Source organism: Poecilia formosa, unplaced genomic scaffold (genome assembly GCF_000485575.1).
Source record: "Poecilia formosa unplaced genomic scaffold, Poecilia_formosa-5.1.2 Scaffold184, whole genome shotgun sequence".
Taxonomy (NCBI): Eukaryota; Metazoa; Chordata; class Actinopteri; order Cyprinodontiformes; family Poeciliidae; genus Poecilia; species Poecilia formosa.
In genome coordinates, this window is record NW_006800123.1 from 790,296 (window position 1) to 804,168 (window position 13,873).

Here is a 13,873-nt window from a genome sequence, read left to right on the forward strand (position 1 = left end):
GGTAGCAACACTATGTGGTGGAGAGGCTGTTTCTGAGCAAAGAAGACTTTTTGTATCAGTAAGATATTCAAAAGGAAAGTCTGAGGAAGGCTAAGGAAGTGAGAAGCTATTTAGAAGGAAGCTACAAGTCTAAAATAAATCTTATACTGTTGGAAAGCCTGTGTAGAGGGGTGAAATGAAAACAATAATGAAGAAAATGGGCACCCCAACATAATTTTTTTTATTTTTGTATCTTTAATTTCTCGTTGTAATAAGTTCCTCATTGTCATTTCAGTTATTTCGGTAATTCCGTGCAATTCCACACACAACCGCTAGGGGCGCCTGTCGCGTTGTTGGCAGTCGAGAAGACTGAGCACACTGAAGAAGAATAAATGTTCCTGTTGAATGTTAAGGGAAGCTCAACTTGTGTGTCGTTCTTCTTACACCACAGGTCAGTAGAAATTTATTTTTACGCAAATAGTTCTCTTGAAGAGTTTAAAAGGTTCTTAAACCGAATGTCAACTAATGAGTTGTGTAGTTCGTTTTGTGATTGTTGTGTACAAAAACGGGACATGTTCTGAAGGCTAATTGGAGCTAATGCTAGCGGACTTCTAAGTGTGTGAGCTAGCTGAGGGGAAGCTGAAGGACTGCGGAGTTCCTTTTGGATATGTTGTGTTTTGCACATTTTGAGACAGTTCTCAGTCAAAGGACATTATTTTGGTTTCTTTATTTTATGAATTTGATGCTTCTTTATGGGTTTGTTGAAAAAGAAATGGATAAACCATATATTTAGGTCATATATGTGAAGCTTAGTACAGAGGAACAACATTAAAGGTGTATTGTTCCTTTTTCACTTTTATATTAAAAAGTAGAGTTTTTTATGTGAGATGTAAAATATTCTTCTATTGAAACAATTAATATGGTTAAAATCTAAGATGTTTAAATGTTAAAAAATATATTTCATTTATGTTGATTAAAAATGGTAAAAGCTATAAAAATGGTTAAAAGCTAATTTATACATTTTTTATTTTGATAGTTAAATACAAAATATCTAAGAAAAGGGTACATGGTATTGGATTTAAAGCACTAACTACAAAGTTAATATGATTTAGTGAAGTAAAAGCTATTTGTGAATTAATTTTGTCATTTGATGGAACTCATAATGGAGCATGTTAAAAGAAGAATTGTTTGGTTTAAAGGGATATTACAGACATTTCTGATGTAATGAAGCTAATGGTTCTCTACTGAAGTATGTGATACCTTAAGTATGTTGTATGTGAAGTGTGTTTATTACACAGAAAAAGAATAAATCTTCCTGTTCAATGTGTGTGTTGTTCTTCTTATACCACAGCATCACACGTTGAGGGAAGATAATTTCTTCATTACCTTCAGCCCATCCAAGGTTGCTGCTTACTTCAATTTAAACAGTACCACATTTGTAAGTAAAATGTGTTGAGTTTGTGGCCTTAAATGTTTTGACTCCTTTCTGTCAATAGAGATTATTCAGCTATTGTCTATTATTTTGTGTCATTTATTGGATTAGGTGACTGAGGTTAGAAGAAACGTGACATTGGGGATTAAAAGTAATTGAATTAACTAACAGGGCTCCAAGTAGTGTGTGGGAAAACCCCACATATATGGCAGTGCCTTTTCATTGTGAATGGACGGAGTTCCTGAATTTCATTCTGTGTCAAAATATGGAATTAGAAATAAATGAAAATACTAAACGTCTTTGGACATTTGTGAAAAGACTGGTCCTGATTCGTTTAATATATCTAACAACTTTTAGATTTTAAGACTAAATTTATTTTATTTTCCCTTTAATCATGCTTCACATGGTTTTCAGACCCTTGAGTGCTTAAACCATAGCATATAAGTTAACTACTGTTGGCCAACATAAATTAAACATATTAAATGTTGAAGTACATCTTGGGTGGATTATATATTTTCTCATTTTTTCTCTATATCCATCTGTCTGTGTGAATGTTACCTGTATTTCATTCAGCGACCAGATTGGAACGTTTTCTTTCCTCTCCTCTTCACAGTATGTTACTGTGGCCTTTACGCAGCCAGACAGCATTTAAGCCAGTCTGTCCAATCATTAAACTAAAGGCAGATTTTTTCTGCTCTTTGCAGAAAACCTCCTGAGTAAGCTGTTGGCCTTCTTGGCCTCTTCTGACACATTCAGCCCAAAAAAATCAAGCTTAGCTTCTGGTTTGTGGTACAGTACCTCCATTATCTTGTTGCTTTCCTTTCCTTTGTCAACATGCAAATTTAGTCCATTTTCCTCGCTGAAGTTCCATTAAGACCCATCAGGGCCCACTATCAGGAGTCTGTCTGAAGTCATGCCAGGGGAAATTACAAGCCCTGCTGGCAGCTGCCAATATGAAATGACTTATGTATAAACCCACGTTAATTTGAAATTCATAAAGGCAGAATATATTACAGAGTGATTCACTTTTTAAAATGCTTGAAGGACATAAACTTGTTTTATCCCTTAGTCAGATGAAGCATTAACTGACTAAAGTGGCTAAAACATTTGTGCATAGTTAGACATAAATTGTCTTGTATCCATTAAGGTTCTTTGCATAAAGAAAACCTGGCAGTCTTGAACACCAGAATTTGATCTTTAGTTGATGGACTCAGCGTATTTTAAACTGAGTGGAAGCAGAACCGTTGACTGCAAATAATTACCATGTGCCATTCTTTCTATTGTCTTGTTCCATGGCAGTATGTCTAGCACAACGAGACGTGGAGTGGAGACTGCGGTCACAAATTGTTTAAGTTCATGTTAAAGGTTGGAGTCAGAAGTGTTGCTGTGCCCCTTCCAGAGAAATGACAGTTAAAGAGTAAAAATATTACTGCAGAAACAACAAGCTCCTCTCCCTCTACTTCCACGACTGGAAACTGTGAGTTTGAGTTTGTGCTAATGAAGACGGCAGTTTAACAAATTTACTTGCTGTGCAGAGATTTCAGGCCAACACCTCCCACACTGCTAAGGGTTTTCACCAGGAAGAGGTCTCGCTTACTTTAATTTATTTTTCTCATGAGAAAATATGATACATTAGCATAAAAATGATGAGGATAAATATGTTTTACATTAAAACTTAAGGGAAGCATATACTAATCAGATATTGATCTCACAGAATTGCTGAGGGGGTTATTAGAGTTTGATTTCCCATTTCTTGTTTTTGTGGATTTGTAAAAGGCCTGAAACTCTAATATGTCTTATATTGGCTTTCTTGCATGACTTTAATGACTATCTGGCTCTTTCAGACCCAAAGTCAGAATCATGTCCACATTCTTTCCACAAAGCTGAGGTTGTTCCAAGAGCGAGTGAAATTCTGCCAGGGCCCCACCTTGTCACAGAGTCTTTTTCTGTTGCTCATGGAAAGGATTTCAATTCACATCAGTCTTCCTGGGAATGGAGTCAGTTTCTCCACGGGTGTATTCACACCTGAGACTTTGAGTCTGTTTTAAATGTTGGTAAAAACCAGGCTCTGGTCCATTTAACACTTAACTTCGTACAAAGGCTGTTGACTATCGGCTATTAGAAATGATTGGTCGCTGGAGTTGGCTTTGTTGAAGTTTATAATATTACCCAATAGCTAACATTCGGCCGTGACATTTTTAATGCACCGGTTCGATACTATGAAGCTTACCGGAAACTGCCAGCACTGTAAACAACCATAAACAACAAGAGATGAACCAAATGCATCAGTTGTTAATGTTAATTCAGTATTTGGAACTGAGGCTAACACGAACTAAACAGCTTTGTTCACTTACTCTGCTGCCATTTCAAAATTCCTCAGTTCTAAGACGGTGCAGAAAATCAAAGTCATCATTCATAACTTCTCGTTCTGATCGCTGATTGACCCGGTTCAAATTCTACTGGAGAAATCCACTTCAGTGGGAAAAAACCCAGACGGAGCACTGAAGGGAGATTAAAATGGCCAGACGAGTTTCCCTTGCTAGTTCAGATCCTTTGTGCAGGTGTGAATATGCTTAAATGAGCCCTGGTGCAGACCAAACAACCAGACCTACTTTTGGAGGTAGTTCCACTTCCCCACAAACTTTTTAAACTCTTTTTCATTATATTTCTGGTGGTCAAAAGGTTACACTACAATCACTTGTTATAGATTTGCATAATACATTGACACACAACTGCCATTGCAATGTCAATGTGTGACAAAAAAGGTATGTTGACTGGATTTATTGGTATGTTCAATGTATTCAGGCTCGGTTTACTTGTGAAGTATTTGACCTTTTTGATTGAGCTTTCCTATCCATGTTGACCTGTTCAAATAAAGATTTCAGCGACGAAGATGCTCAGGGAGAGTAGTATTTGGGGTCGTCATTCTTTTTTTGTGGTGTTCCAAAAAAGTAAGAGTAGACGAGAGGAAAATGTCGGCTAATTGGAACTAACATTGTGATATACTAAAAATTATATCACGTTGTTCAGCCCAGACTTGATTCCATTTATTTGTGTTGACAACCTAACCAAAGAAACTGGGTCTAACCCATAGCCAATCCTCTTGGGTTCCCTCAACCCAGCACTGGATCGGTTCATATTTGACCAAGGGCTGGGAATTCAAATTAGTCCAAATTTCTGTTTTAAGAGTTCCAGCTGGTTTGAGCTGGAACACTTCAGCTCAAAGCATCTCATTTTATGTTATAATCTCTTGGAAAATCACTTAAAACTGACATAAATTTTCAGCAGATGCTCATTTGCCTTCACCCAGCAAGCCATGTTGCCAACATCTTGTTTGTATGTTTTTGTTTCAACTGACACCTGTTTTTTTTCCATCTCAAATACTGCATCTCACCCTTTTGTAGACCAAATAAACACCTCTCTCATCTAATAACCTTGTATGACACCCGTTCTCTTCTCCACACCGTGTTGTGTGATTAAGCTCAATGGGCTGTAACAGGTAAATTCAGACGCCCGTCTAAAAAGACTGATAATCCCGTGGATTGCCTCTCTGTCCTTGACACGTGTGCTTCTTTTATGTTAAAAAATAAGCTCCAAGCATTTTGCTACTAGCAGCAATGTGCTGTTGTGCATCTGCCTCCCAAATGACCCTTTCTCTTCTGAAGGCCACTGATTGCAGATAATAGCTTATTGCTGAGAAAATCAATCAGATTCCCCTTTAAAGATTGTCAGCGGGCATGTTTGTTTTCTGCCCGTAATCATGTTTACTCTGCTCAAACTCTGGTCATATTAAATGAGAATCGTGTCCGTATAGAAAGCCAACTGAATTAAATTTGCTCGCATCTGATCATCGGGTCACTAGACAAAGGCCATCAATATTTCTTCTCCTAGATGTGCTTTCTTTCAAGGACTGCACGCTGTTTTTTTTTTACTTCCATCCAAGTCAGGATGATCTTCATCTAATAGCTCTCACTTCCTATTTCAAATGAGAGCCGTGTAATTGGAAAATAATAACCCTCTGTGATGAATTAGAATCATTTTAAGGCCTTATAACCTGAAGGTGCACAATTCAGAAATTCATCTGAGCATTTGCTTCAGCTCCCCTTTGATAATACACTCCTTCCCTCACATCCTGTGTAGGAATCCAAGTAACTGAAAATGAGATTTCTTGAGTTGGTGTTACTTTTGATGAAGGTTTGTCTGTCCCGGGTGATTGCAGTGCCAACATTTGGCAGGTGCAAATGACTGCAAAAACCCAGTTCGCAGTGTTTCCTTTGCTTGCCAAGCCAATTTATGGTAGACTTTCATTAGGATTATTGGCAGGGCTGTCAGGTTAATATTTGATGGGGAAGAGAAGGAGAAAAAAAAAACTAAATGAGGTCATTTGCACTTTCATGAACATTCTCATTAGTAGAAGCCAATATTTTGCAGGTCACGGTTGAATAACATGCTGAATTATCAATATCAGTAGACGGAAACCAGTTTGTATTTCACAGCTACTGCAGACAGAGCATTCACAGAATGCATTGGGGGATTGCAAAATTCTTTGTTGCACTGATATAATGCTCTCAGTTTTCATTGTGAGGCGTTTGAGAGAGGTATCCACCAGAGATATGTCAGCGGTTCCTTTCAGGTTTCATGCTACAGCTGGTTCTGTTACAACTGTAGCTCTTGCCAATCCATCCATCAGTCAATATGAGATCAAGAAACATCCAATATGTCGCATTTCATCGCTTCTGTTTTCATTGCATTAATGACTACTTACTTGCTGTTTGATTCTGTTGGGCTGCATTTAGTTTTTTGGTAGCTGTGATTGATGAACATTCATCAGGTACAATTACAGATTAATGTTTACAGATTAAACCAACAAAGAAAGACGACAAAACCAGCTAAACATTTTGCACTTTATCCTATTGAAACACTTATATCTGAGCAGAAGTAATTAAAGATAGGCAGCCAAGTGAAGCATTTTAAACTTAAACTGTCTTCTTTAACATGTCACAAGGCTGGAAGATATCAAGAACAAGCAACTTTCAAGCTCAATCATTTTCCTTGTGAAAATATAACTTAATTGTGCAAAAAAGAAATAGAAGCACATGAATAGATTTGTTTTGAAAAGATAAATCATTATGTTATGACTCCGGTGTTTTTTTTTTTTTGCAAAAAGTACAGCTGCCTTGAGAATAGAAACATTTTAAAGGCTGAATAAACCTGTGTTCAATCTATCACGTAGTTCAAATTAAATGCTATATTTTTTTGTGCAAAGTCAAAAAGCAGATATGATTGTGGTTTGAAGCATCAACACACTGAAAAGATTAAATGCAGCCTTCATTTATTCATTTCAACTTTTTGTTACAGTATGCTGCTCAATTTATGACGAGAGTGTAAACTTAGCTGAAAGTAGAAAAAAGTGACAGCATTGCAGGCAGTCACTGGAGCACCTGCAATCAATCAAAAATGGTGTCTAAAGGTCACCAAGCAGAGAATGGCTAATGATGCTGCTGAATAATAGACTCTTCTTCAAATGATTAAGGGCTTTGTTACAACTGCTTTGGTCCACAGCATTCATTTTATCTCCTTATTACTCATGAATTGTGTTTGATTTCACTTGGTGAAAGTCTAGATATTTAACATATGTCCTTTCCTTTTTAAATAGTCTGTAATTTCTTTGATTCTATAATTACCCTGTTCAACTTTTCTAATGCTTTTCATTTGAACCTCTTTTGAGTGTTTTTGCCACCATCATAGCACTCTGGAAGAAGGAATGCTCTATGTCAATAGGATGTCCCTACTTACATACAGGCTTACGTCCTAAGAGTTAAGTGTCTTTCGTATTTACACCACTTGGCCCAGTACATTGTTTGCCCTGCTACAGCCACTAATAAACCTATTTTGTTAGTATGTGTATGCAGAGAGAAGATCTAGCAGTGAGTAATCTTTGGTTCCTTCTTTTTTTCCATCCTTAAACTTTTCTTAATTTGAGGTTCAGAGCCAAAACATTAGATCAAAGCTCCTCAACTCTCACTGTTTGATGATGTATATAGGCCACATGTTGCTGCTTCTTTCATAACACTCCAGCTTTGTGGCGCCATGATGGTATAAAAGATAAATAAGTAAAATTACACAGATTAAAATAAAGACTTACAGTTTCATAGAACGATGATGCCAAACATTATTAGTCTTTTTAAAGTTGAGTTTTTTTTGTCCTGCTGTACAACTTTAAATGGCTCTGATGCTGGAATTGGAACAAGTACACTTAGCAAATCAGAGTGTAGGAGAGCAATCTTATTTCACTCATCTAATTTTTCAAAGCACAGAAAAAAGATTTTGGCCTTTGGAGTTGAGGAAATGAAAGGCTTCAGCATCCACAAAGTAATGATACTAACCTTTTCAACAAACACTTTTATATTAAATAATCTTTGCAGCTTAGTGTATATAAATGTACTCTGCATATGTAATACGTTGGGTTAGTTTTTTAACATTGTTTTACTATTTAGTGAGGATAAACACTCCACAGCTCAGCCGCATTAAAACATCTTTTTGCTTTAGGTATTAGGAAACCTCTACTGCATATTGCTCTTTATATGCTGGTAATAAATGTATTTTTCATTTGAGAAAAGAAATGCAGATCAAAGGGAAGGAGGCAACATTTATAAATTTTACCGCAATGCACCTAAAGCAGATGGTGTTTTAAAAACTCTATTCCATTGGATTTCAGTGCTGTAAAGCCCCCAAATATTGGGGGCTTTACTTCACAGAAATGATTGAAAAATTAAATTCACAGTCAGTCTTTCAAGTACTTTTTAAAGAACTTTCAAAAGCACATATATGGAGTGACTTCTAAGTGACATTTTCTAACATAATATGTCAGAAAATGGATCATAGAAGGAGCTACACAGAAGGTGTTTTGTTGCTGGTCTGAATGTCCGTTTGTCTATCCATCCCAGATGCTGATGACTTCATTAGAGCAACCCAAGTCATTTCTAAGCAATATAGTATCTGGTGGAGCTTGCTGAAATTAACCAATAAACTCCTCTGGAGGAAAGAATGGCTGTTGTTAAATTGTTCACAGTGATGCATTTTGGCGGAGTAATTATGTTCCTGAAACAAAATAATTCACCCCTCTGCATTCTGGCCAACTAGTCTGTAATTATAGTCAAACTCGGGGCCTGTGATGCTTTAATCAGTCTGTGACACTGAACTGCTCGATTTGTAATTAAAGAAATAGGCAGGATTTAAGCACTGACATATGAGGGAGGGTGGGGGGCAAGACTGTCAGGACCTTCAAATACAGTAAGAAATGATTCCTTTGGATTCCATAATTGTCAAGGAGACTGCATTTCAGAGCAAAACTGTGGAATTATGGAAATCAAAATGCAACTTTACGAATAAAACATGATGAGGTTTAAAACATAAAACCAAGAAAATAGCCAAAGTAAATTTTCATACATTCAGAAACAAATGTTTCTCTTTGGTGTGTCCTAAGCAGAACTGATGTTAAGGCTATTTTTGTGTTGTAGTGAATTACAAGTCATGCTACAACCTTTTGTTTGGTTTTATATTGAAACCAACAACAAGAACAGAAATGCATGGGGATAAAGCTTGCTATATACAGGAGCACTACCAGTGGGAATAACCCACAGAGTCCCTGATGCTCAGAATGAAGATTATTACCAAGGTTGTTGTTCAGGCGACGGCAAAACAGAAGGACTCCCTCAGAGAACTCCTAGGAGTCATCCCCAGGCGTCTCTGCTGTGCTTTAGTCATTATTCTACCTCTTCTTCATCTCTGTGAGAGTACTAGGTTAGTCACAGGATGCCCATATTGGCCTCTCATTTATACAGTCGGCTACGGTTGAGCTCAACACCATTCAATCTGCAAGAAGAGTTGCTCGAGGAAGAGTCTCCGCCACTTGGAGCAGGAAACGCCATGTAATGAAAACACTCGACAGCTCGTTCTGTAGAGGTTGACGTCAATGTCAAAAGTCAGATCCTGTGACAGACGTGATTAAATATTTAAAAGTGTTGATGGTGCAACTTGAGAGTCTTCCTGTGCAGCTGGGATACAGTCGCTCTAAAGAGGGCTTGTGGACAAGAGCTGTTAATTTTCACGTCTCGCTTCTCACCACCCAGAGAGGAAACCAGGATCCTCAGGAAGTTAGACAAGTCAAAACTCATGCTTTGCTTGGAAAAAAAAAAGTTTCCTTTTAAGCCAAAAAATGAATGGGATTAGCCCACTTTTTTGTTTCTTGCTTACTGTAAATCACTTGGAAGACTCCAGCTAAAAAGGCTTAAATGGTTCATACACAAATCTAATGAATCTTAAGAAGAGATTAAATAGTTATTCTCATAAATGAGCATAGAAGGAGATAAAAAGTCATTCCTAAGATTTTGAAAAAGAGATATTTGTTGTACTTTTGGTTATTCTGGGTTCTTTTGTTTCCTCCTGGATGAGTCATTGATGGACTCTACGAGTAATGCTGGAATGCCGACCACTCCTGGGAAAGTTCACCGCTATTTTATGATTTCTCCACCGGAGATTCTGACTTTCTGACTGATTTGTACTTTACTGACTTTGAATTTCTTCATATCATGGCATAATATGTTGCCTTTTGTGATCCTTTAGTATGCTTAATGATGTAAGACAAGGTCTATTGTGGTTATTCCTCGATTCTAAAAGTCTGGCAGTAATCAGACCCAGCTGTTTGTGTTTGTTTTGTTTGTTGTTGGTTACAAAGGCAAAAAAATAAAAAATAAAAAAATCGTAAAAACAACCCTGAAATACTGCAGGGGCTGGTTAGTTTAAACTATGATCAGGCTTATTTTAAGTTTGTGCTCATAATATTGAAACTTGCAGCTTCTGTTGCCTTGTCTCAGTTTCTCTTTGTTTTTGGCTGTCGGTATCATTTGGGTCATTGGTCAGTAAGACTCCTTGTTTGACTGCATATGAGGTCAGGTTGGATCCTCTCACACTAACTTTTCCATCCGCTCTTCTTGCCGACTAAACTTCTTGTTTAGTCGACTTAAAATGTTGCAGAAACTCTAGATTTGTGTCCCCAGCTATAGGATACATTTTGTTTTATATCCATGACCTTCATGATCGTTTCTATGCTGACATCAGTAAAACGTATAAGAATTGTAGAATTTGGCCGATTGTACAAACTGAGGATCTTAGCAGATGGTCTGTTTCTTACTTTCATTGTTACAATGCCAGTTTTTTATTGTTTTATAAAAACAAGTCTCTGTGGCAAATTAGATCTTGAATATCAATGAGATAAACTGTATAAAGTTCAAATGAAAAAAAAAAAAAAAAATCCACTAAACAGACATGTATTTCTCATAAGTGTAACAATTTCCAAGATGTTATTGTAAGGTCATATTACTTTTCCAGAAAATTTTAAACAAATGTGGCAACAAAATAATAAATTAACTTTAGTTTGGAGATACGGACATCAGTTTGCTGAAAACATTTCCAATTTTATTATCACAGCTTTTTTCCAGACTGAACTCTTGAGGCTCTTTTCCAAAACAGCTTGACATTATGAATTTAAACAGATCAGACACTTTTAAATGACAATTAATACAAATGTGGTTCTTTTCCATTGCTCCACAGAACTTTTTAATTGGCTTTTTAATCACAAGTCAATGTATTACAGCTCTAAGGAGCAAATCGGATATACTTAAATGAAAGAATGATGAAAACCGAACTCTTCGTGATTTTCTTTAACATGCTTTCAATGCTTCAAACTTTAAAGCTTTTTATTGTCTCTTCACATAGCAGCTGCTAATTTATAGGCTTGGTTCTTTGCGAATCTTTCCGATAATGCCTGCTGTTAGACTTCTCTCAGGAGAAAAGCCTCTCACACGCACTTTCTATTTTCATTCTTTTGATTTTTGCTGATGAAATGGAGATTATTTGTGATTTAAGCTCTTTAATCAATAATACAAGAAAAATGTGCAAGTAAGGATGAAAGAAATGAGTCCAAAGTAGAAAATCAAAGTAAGTTCTAAGCTGGACGAGGCTTTTTATGGAGTATCGAGGTAAGAGATATAAGCAGGAAGAGGTAATGGAGAAGTCCCCTCGGGAGGAGCCAGCCTGGAAGCTGAACCACCTCTGAAGATTGGATTAATATTGCATGGGCGTTTGTGTGAGGCTGACTCTTTTAAAGAACACTGATTACTTCATTCACTGTTTTGAATCCTTCAAAAGTGGGAAACATGTCCAAACTACAACAAAACTGAGGCAGCAGTGAAAACAAAGCCTTGGAAAACGCAGCTGACAGCTTGAGGGAGACGTTTTTGCTGCTCTTGAGAAAAGTGCCGAGGTTAGAGTATGCATTTTTGAGGTTTCAGTTGGCATGTAATTTGTGTGAATAACTAGCTTTACAAGGTTTGTTTGCTGAAACTCAAGTCAAGAGGAGTTGAAGCCTTGTGAGGTCTGCATGTTTGTGAAAGTTTAACGTCTAGATAAACATCTTCAGTTTTTCAACAGAGGACAAACTTTTATTGACATCTGCAGGATTCGGTAGACAGACTTTTTTTCACAGACGGTCAAAGAGTCTTAGGCAAGACTTGAACAAATAGGTTCAGGAATTGTCTGGTACTGAATTGTCAGCCTGTTGGGAGATTATATGTGTGGGCGAATCACTGCGAGAATGGCATTAACTCTGAAGCAACAAGGGACTCAAGGTTGTGGTTCAACCCACACAGTAAATTTCTATCGGCTTCAGCAGACAGCACCACCCCCAAGGTCATGACCTCCTTGGTTCATGACCTCCAGGGGAGGATCCAGCAGAGGCTGAAGATAAATTAGAACAAGTAGTTAACCCAGCCATTTGACATTTTTTTTCCTGTGGAGCTGAAACTTTTGATGAATGAGGAAAGCAGTAAGGATAGTTTCTTTTTTTTTGCCACAATAATCTTGCAGCTAAAATACATTTTGTCAGTGTTGAAACTTTTCCCTCTAGTCAATGTTTTGCTATGTTGATATTTGCTGAACCGAGATAAAACAACATGTTGTATTTCAAACCTTTTTAGCAGTGAACACACTTATTCTACTAATTAATAGTTACAATTTTCAACTTCCTGTTGCTGAACTCTGCACTCGTTTGGTCTAGATCAAGATTACATGGTCTGCTCCTTTTGACTGTAAGCAGCTCTAATCATAGATAATCTCAGGACTCCAAATTGCCTTTGTTGGCAGGATACGCTTTCCTTTTTAAGAAAAATAACAGCTGAAAAACAGAGGAAGGATTCGTCAGAGTTTAAAACTTTGCACCACTCTTTCAGAGCCCCATTGTCCTACTTTCTTCAAGGTTTCACCTTGTACTTGATGTTTGTCTTGAACAGAAGTGGCTGCTTTTCTACAACAAAACCTTTGGCTGAATGTCTTCACTTTAATGTGTTTATCGTATATTTGTCCATCCACCCGCTACCAATGTTGAAGCTTTCTGCTGGCAACAGCTCCATTCTGCAGTGAAGTCTTTGGAACACTATTAAAAATCAATGTAAATGTTGCTCGGTTAAATACAGAAGCTCTTAAGAATTTGTGTGACTGCCAAAACTTTGGCTCATCAACTGTAGGCTTTGGACTCGGCTCAGAACTGCAATAACTTTATCCTTATTGCTGAGGATTTAAAATTAATAAGATTTTGGTAATGGACTTGGGATGGACTGGTGACCTGTCCAGGGTGAACCCCGTCTCTCGTCTGTTGACCGGGATAGGCACCAGTACCCCTGCAGCCCCATTATGGATAAGCGAGTATGATAATGGATGGATGGATAATGGACTTAGCATGGCAGGAAAGCTGCAGAGTTTTAGCTCTGAACTCTTTCACACATCTAATTTGTTTTCAAGCAGCATCTTAATGTTTAACGTGTCTCTGAGCGGCAATCGAGTGTGTCCACAGTTGTCAATAATGACTGCGGGAAGAGCTCAGGTCACACTTCCAAAAGAAAATCTGTTTCCATGAAGCATCTGATGAGAGTTTGATAAAGTGGTTGTCTGTTGCAGGTAAACAAATCAATGAATATAAGAGAATCAATAAAGTAGTAACACTCTTTCAGGAACACTAGGTTTGATGATTCCCATTCTAAGGCTGCCTCCACTAACCACAGCTGAGCAATCAAACAACAAACATGGAACCATAAATGTAGACGTGATACTTTCAGACGAATCCAAAATGGTCAAGCTGTGCAAACGGATTGAAAATAAACTTCTCTGTAATGAGGCATGTGCCCAAATCGACATGGAGAAAAATGGGTTTCTTCTTTTTAATTCTTTAAGTTTCTTTGAGACAGATTTTCTTTTCCTGAGGTTAGGTTTGTTTTAGTAAATGAAATTCATACATATTAGCCATGTTTGTTTTAATAGCTAAGAAATTTGGGTCACAAGAAAAGACAGACAACATTGAAGAGAAAAATATACTCACACTGCAAAAGTCAGTAACTGTCAAATTGTAAA

At 37.3% G+C, this 13,873-nt stretch overlaps 1 protein-coding gene across 1 annotated transcript in view; it reads left to right on the plus strand.

Moving 5' to 3' along the window:
* Positions 1-415: 415 nt before the first annotated feature.
* cdh19 (cadherin 19, type 2) overlaps positions 416-13,873 on the plus strand; it is a 119,989-nt gene continuing 106,531 nt past the window's right edge. The window contains exons 1-2 of the mRNA XM_016678526.1: positions 416-430; positions 1,331-1,417. The gene's annotated coding sequence lies outside the window, so the exon portion shown is untranslated. The remainder of the gene's footprint in view (positions 431-1,330; positions 1,418-13,873) is intronic.